This window comes from Pinus tabuliformis, chromosome 2_2 (assembly GCF_031772625.1).
Source record: "Pinus tabuliformis cultivar Carrire ecotype Pingquan chromosome 2_2, CPIR1, whole genome shotgun sequence".
In the NCBI taxonomy this organism is placed as follows: Eukaryota; Viridiplantae; Streptophyta; class Pinopsida; order Pinales; family Pinaceae; genus Pinus; species Pinus tabuliformis.
In genome coordinates, this window is record NC_142300.1 from 819,868,338 (window position 1) to 819,874,764 (window position 6,427).

The following is a 6,427-nucleotide window of genomic DNA, read 5'->3' on the forward strand; positions in this document are numbered from 1 at the left end:
ACTGTTGTCCTATATGCCCACAAAGTCGCTGGAATTCTTTCATCCCAGTCATCCCGGTTGGCAGATACGATTTTTGTTAGCCCTTTTTCCAGTATTTTGTTAAATGCCTCCACTGCACCATTTGCTTGCGGATGATAAGGACTACTCTTATTATGTTGTACCATAAAAGTTGTTAATAGAACATCAATTGTTTCATTCAGAAAGTGAGTGCCTTGGTCACTTGTGAGGCTCCTCGGGCATCCAAACCTTGAAATAATATTTTCAAAAATGAATCTTGTCGTTGTTTCTGCTGTGTAGTCTTTCACTGGCATGGCCTCTACCCATCTTGTGAGGTATTCTATCGCCGTGATTATGTATCGAGCTCGGGAGTGTCTTGCTGGTGGAGAAATTGGCCCGATGAAATCTACTGCCCACTTATCGAAGATCTGCACCGTATGGACCGAGTGTAGTGGTAGCTCATCGCATCAGGAAGGCTTACCGACCCTCTGACAGACATCACATTCTTTGGCAAATGCTTTCGAATCCTTATGGATAGTGGGCCACCATAATCCTGCGTGTAGTATCTTCCTTGTGGTAGCCTTGCCTCCTACATGGCCTCCCGCGACCCCTGCGTGGCACTCCCATAGGACGGCCTTTCTTTCGTGCTGTAGGACACAACATCTAAGTATTTGGTCCAAGCCCATTTTGTAGAGGTGTCCCGCTATGAGCTGGTAATCTGCTACTCTGACCACTAAGTGCCTCCTTTGTGTTGTCGTGTATCCCTGTGGGCAACTACCTGTTGTTAGTAAAGTAGCAATCTCCTCTAGGTGATCGGGTATGGCTTCTATCCTGAATAGGTCGACATCAGGCAATCGATCATCTATTTCTCCGTCATTCTCCCCTATTTCCAGCCGAGACAGGTGATCTGGCCCTACATTCAATCTACCTGGCTTAACAACCACTTCAAATGTGAACTCTTGAAATAGTAACAACCACCTGCATATTCTTCCTTCTAGTACCAGCTTGTTTACTAGGTACTTCAACGTAGAATGGTCTATGAAGAATTTGAATGGCGTGCCTAGCAGGTAGTGCCTGAACTTTTGGAGAGAGTAGACCATTGCTAGAGCTTCCCGTTCTGTTGTTGTGTAGTTCTTTTCCACCGTGGAGAGCTTTCTGCTCACGTAGTATACCAGATGGTCCATCTTTTCTCCTGGTTGTGCTAAGACTGCTCCTAGCGCTATTCCAGACGTGTCGATGTGTACGTGGAACATTTTGTTCCAGTCGGGGTACACTAATATGGGGGCACTTACTAACCTTTCTTTCAGTTTGTTCAGTGCTACTTGACAATCCGTGGTCTAGATGAATTCCTCCGTCTTCCTTAGTAGTTTCTCCATTGGGGCTGTTATGGCTGCATAGTTCCTGATGAACCTTCTGTAGTACCCTGTGTGGCCTAGAGTTGCTCTTAGTTGCTTCATGTTGCACGGTGGTTCCATGTGGACAATTGCTGCTATTTTGGCAGGGTCCATGCAGACTCCATCTTTGTAGACAATATGGCCCAGTAGAGTTCCAAAGGGAACTGCGAAAATGCATTTTTTCAAATTTAAAGAGATCTACAACTGTCTGCATCTTTCAAACATCACTCTCAATAGGCTGGTATGCTTCTTCAGTAGGCTGTATACTGTCCATTCGTCCATGTAAACTTCTATAAACTTATGAATGTATTCCCAGAATGCGGTTATTACAATCCTTGTTAAAACTACTGGCACTTTCTTTAATCCGAATGGAATTACATTGTATGCATACAATCCCCACTCCATCATGAAAGTTGTTTTCCTTTTATCTTCTTCAACTATCCGGACTTGGTGGTAGCCTGAGAACCCATCTGTGAATGAGTATGCCTCATTCCCCGCAACATTGTCTAGGACTTCGTCGCTGAATAGCGTGGGGAATGGATCATGCACGCATGTGTTTTTTAGGCTTCTGTAGTCGATGCATACCCTAATCTCAGTCACATCCTTCTTGTTCTGAATAGCTATGGGGCTTATCTAGTCAGCGTCATCTATCAGAAATATGATCCCCGCATCCAACGTTTTTCCAATCTCCCTCTTAACTTTCTCTTTTACCCTTGGGTTCAATCAGTATGGTTTGTGCTTCTGGTCGGACACCTAATTTCAGAACAATTTTCATCTCTCCCAGGTTACATTTTACCCCTTTGAGTTCTGCTACCGAAGCTGGGAAAAGGTCCTGGTATTCTTGTAATAAATCAAAAATTTCTTTGGTGGTTTGTTCGTCCCAGTAGTCTCCTACTGATGCTATCTTGGGCTTATCTTCCGTTCCTACGTTTTGTTTTCTTAGCTTCATTGGTAGGAGATGGGCACCTTCCATTGAGGGGTTCTCCCGAATTCCTCTTTCTCCCTCTGTTTCTTCAAAGGCTAGGTGTCTAAGCCCCTCCAATCCATCCTCTTCTGGTTTTGCATCAATTTTGTCGCATGTCACAAATCCTGGCGATTCCATATCATACAAGCACTACAGAAAGTTTTCTTCGTGCTCCCCTTCAACTAGCATCTCTGGGGTGAACAAAACCCTCTTTACCACCTAAAGTACCTCTGTCACTTGTGCTTCACTGCTTTTGAATGAAAAATCGCCGACGAACTATGCTTCCAAGGCATCCCAGCTAGCCGTTTGTCGTCGTAGCTCCTCCTGGATATACCAAGCCTAGGGGATGGTGCTGAGGGTATGCATAAAAGCATGTACCCATAGGTTCCTTGGTAGTCCCCAGCTTTCCCAGTTGGTCATGCAATATTTGATGTGCTCCTCGGGACTTGAATTCCCCGTGTATTCCTTTCCATCTTATGGCCGATCTTCTTTCTTGCTAAACCTCTCCTTCATTGCTTGCTTAGTGTCCTTCCAGTCTTTTAGTACTTGGCAATGTGCCTTCCACCATCTTGCTGGCATTTCCATGAGCACAATGTCTAGCAAGGGAACTCTCTGGTCTTCTGGTACATCCTAGTCCACCCTGTCCAAGAACTGATCTATCGGCTCAAGGCCACAGTACTTCGGGTTGTTGCCCCTTCCCATGTCTCCCCAGTTTACTTGGCTTATCATTGCACATCGTCGGGTTGTCAGTTCGTATCCACCCTGCTGCCATGGATCCCATGCAGCTTTTGAACCAGCTTCCGAGCTTTGAATGCTTCTCCAGCTAACTGATCCTCCAATTGTAGGATTTATATAGTCCTCCCTTTTCCCTGTCGTGAGTGTATACAACTGATCTAACACCCCTGGTTCCTCTTTGTCATCCATCGGCTCTGTAAACCTGGGTCCTTGGTAAGGGTCCAACGGCTGGATCACCCTCAGCCCTTCTGCTTCAAAAATCATCAACTCCTTCTTCAAATCTATGACAGCATAGTTCTCGTATGCCCAGTCAATCCCCAAGAGTGTTGGATATAGATCTTTATCCCCCATAATATCTATTACTTCGAACTCAGTGTGTGTTTTCACCCCTGCCACATCAACCTCTACATTTTCCAGTCTCCCGATAGGCAATATACAATACTGATTCGCCATTCTTAATTGAATTGGTGAGTACTTCAGCTGTGGCTTCCCCATTGCCTCCCAGGTCTTCCGAGGTAGGATGTTTACATCTAACCCTAAATCTAGCATGGTGTCCCTTATCTGGAATCCTGCCACCTGTGCATTGATTCGAATTCCTTTCCACTTCTTTTCTTATTCCGCTTCACTCTCCTGGAGGCTTTCTCTAGTCAAGCTTCACATGGTTGTTCCACTTCCTCTTTTTCCACGAATACCGCGGCCTTTAAGCTTTTCTACAATTCCTTTAGCATGGCCTCATCTTCAACAATTTTCAAGAATAACTTAAACCATTCCCCAATGGGCTGGGCGGGAGCGGGCCCATGGACTTGTGGTCTTCGGGTGTCCCTATCTTTAGTCATTCCCTCGAACAATTTGGCTGCTTCTTGATAATACTGCTTTTGGCATTTGGGCTGATATGCTCTTCGTGGTGACACTGCTTTAACGATCATAGAGGGTTCCTCGACGTGGTGATCCTCCCCTGTCTTCTTCCCTCCTCGGGTGACTATATTAATATTTGTCGCGGGGAAACCCTCGTTGGTCCGAGGCTCAGCATTCACCAGGTTGGCCCCTTGCTGTTTGGTTCTCTTCCCATTTCACAATAAGCTCTGGGCAGTCCTTCGTCGCATGGGTGTTAACTCTGCACTGTGAACACCATGGTCTTCTTGGGAGCGGGCATTCCCTTGCAACATGTCCCTCCTGATCACAATTGTAGCACCTTAAGGGTCCTCTACCTCCCGTTCTTCCTTCGCGTCCATTTCCTCCTCCCCCCCTCGACTCGCTTCATTGACCCTGAACGTGGATCTGTCCAGTCTTTCTACTAGATCATCCAACGCTCGGCACTGATCAGTGTGATGAGTGGTCGATGCACAAAACTTGAAGTAGTTTTTATTGGGGACATTATAATACTTTTACAGAATTGGACACATCCGCGACAGGTGTCCATACTTTCAATAAATCTTGCAGAAGTCTGCATTATTCCTTCCTGGGAGGGGTCCTTGCGCTCCAATTTCTGCAACTCCTGCGGTGGGAGGGGTTCTTGATGACCACGCCACCCCCCATGTTTGGTTAAGACCTCGCAATCATGGGCACTCCGTCGCAACATGCCCTTCCACCAGGAAATGGGTGCACCAAACATTGGGCCTGGTTGTACGCACTGGAGATCTCTCAGCTTCTTGGTCAGGTTCACGATCTGGCTTTGTAGGCCCATGATCGCCAAATCTTGTAGACTTGTGCCTCCCCAGTATTCATGGGGATATCTTGCCATTGCCTCTATCTGAGAGGCTTGCTCTAATGCATCCTGTAGGTTTCCTATCCTCTGTTGTGTCAGTGGTGTCTGGTTAGGGGCAAGAGTGCTTTGATGAACCAGTCCTGCTAGTGGTTCGGGTCCAGGGTGTAACTCAACTTGGCAATGGCATCCTTAAACCTTTGCATGAGCTCCCAAGTCGTCTCACCCTCCCTCTGCTTAATTTCCCACAGCTCTGATAACCCCTGCTGATCTGTCTGCGGTACCTTGAATTCTTGCACAAATCCCCTCTTAATATCATCTATGGTGGGGTTCTAGTTCTGCTCTACCCACTTTATGAACCAGCGTAGAGCTTCTTCTCTTAGCATGGTCTGGAATTCCACCACCTGAACGTTATTCGAAGTCTGATGAGCCCTCCTGATGGCTTTGTAGAGGTACTAGTGTTGCTCCACATCCTCGTTCCCCTTTCCTGCAAATTCCAGGTATCTAGTAAATGATCCCGCCATACTGCTTTGAGTATGGGCTAACAACACAAAACCTTTGCTTCCCGGCTATAGGGATCCCTATAGTCCCAAGTTACTGCTATAGCCGGTTCTCGTATTACTTCCAATATTGAGACTGGTCTTGTATTTCTCCCGCGCACTGTATACTCACGCCGCTTTGGCTAAGTTAATGATAAATTCTTTTGGTTTGTGATAAAGTACCAGGGGAAGGTCGAGGAAAACACCACTTATATTTCGGGTTGGGGTTGCTGAATTTTGATGGATGCTTGTTCCTCATCGAACAACCTCCTCATCCCATCACCCACATTATCGTCATCTTCATGCCAACATGGGTGCTGATCTTGCGATCCTAATTCTGCAACCTTAAGGGAGGATTCCCCATCCATTCCCTGTTGCGATTCCACTTACGCAACATCCCGAGACGGTCCTCCTCCGGTTTCTTGTTGCGATCCTATTTCTGCAATGAACAAGGAACATCCTTCCCCCTCTTCTTAATTTCAACATCCCTTCTTCCCGCATTCGGGTTGCCTAGCACCGTCCTCTCCCTTCATCTCAACTCGGGGTTTTCCCATCACCACTCCTATTTGGCAGGACCCACTCCTTCTTTTCCCTAAATCCTGAGTTGCTCTTGCCTGCCACTTGTCTGCTAGTAGCGCCCTCCTATGTGCTCTAACATCCCTAGCTCTCTTCAATCCTTTTGCATCCATCCCCTCGCAGCATCCCTATCCCCTTGTAACATTTCCCCTTTAATTCCTTCCCTCGATACTGGGGTTTTATGCTTCCATACCGGTAGTGGATAAAGGTAGCAGTCCTTCTTCTACCAAGAATATCTTAATCCATGTCAGGACTTCCCTTATCAACCCCCCCCCCCCCCTTAGCTCGGAGTTGAACACAACATCTGCCTTTGAGAAGGACTGGTAGCTCTCCGCAGTGAACTTGACCACGTATCCCTCCACTGTAGTCTTCACCCATAAATCAACTGCTCTCATCCGATCGTTATCCAGCTGTTGTAATAACATAGTGTCAGATGGAGTCCAACTATGGTGAACTGTCACTGAGCCACTTGACTGACTCTGCCTCTTCAGCTCCCTCAACCAATTGTATAGGTCCTTAG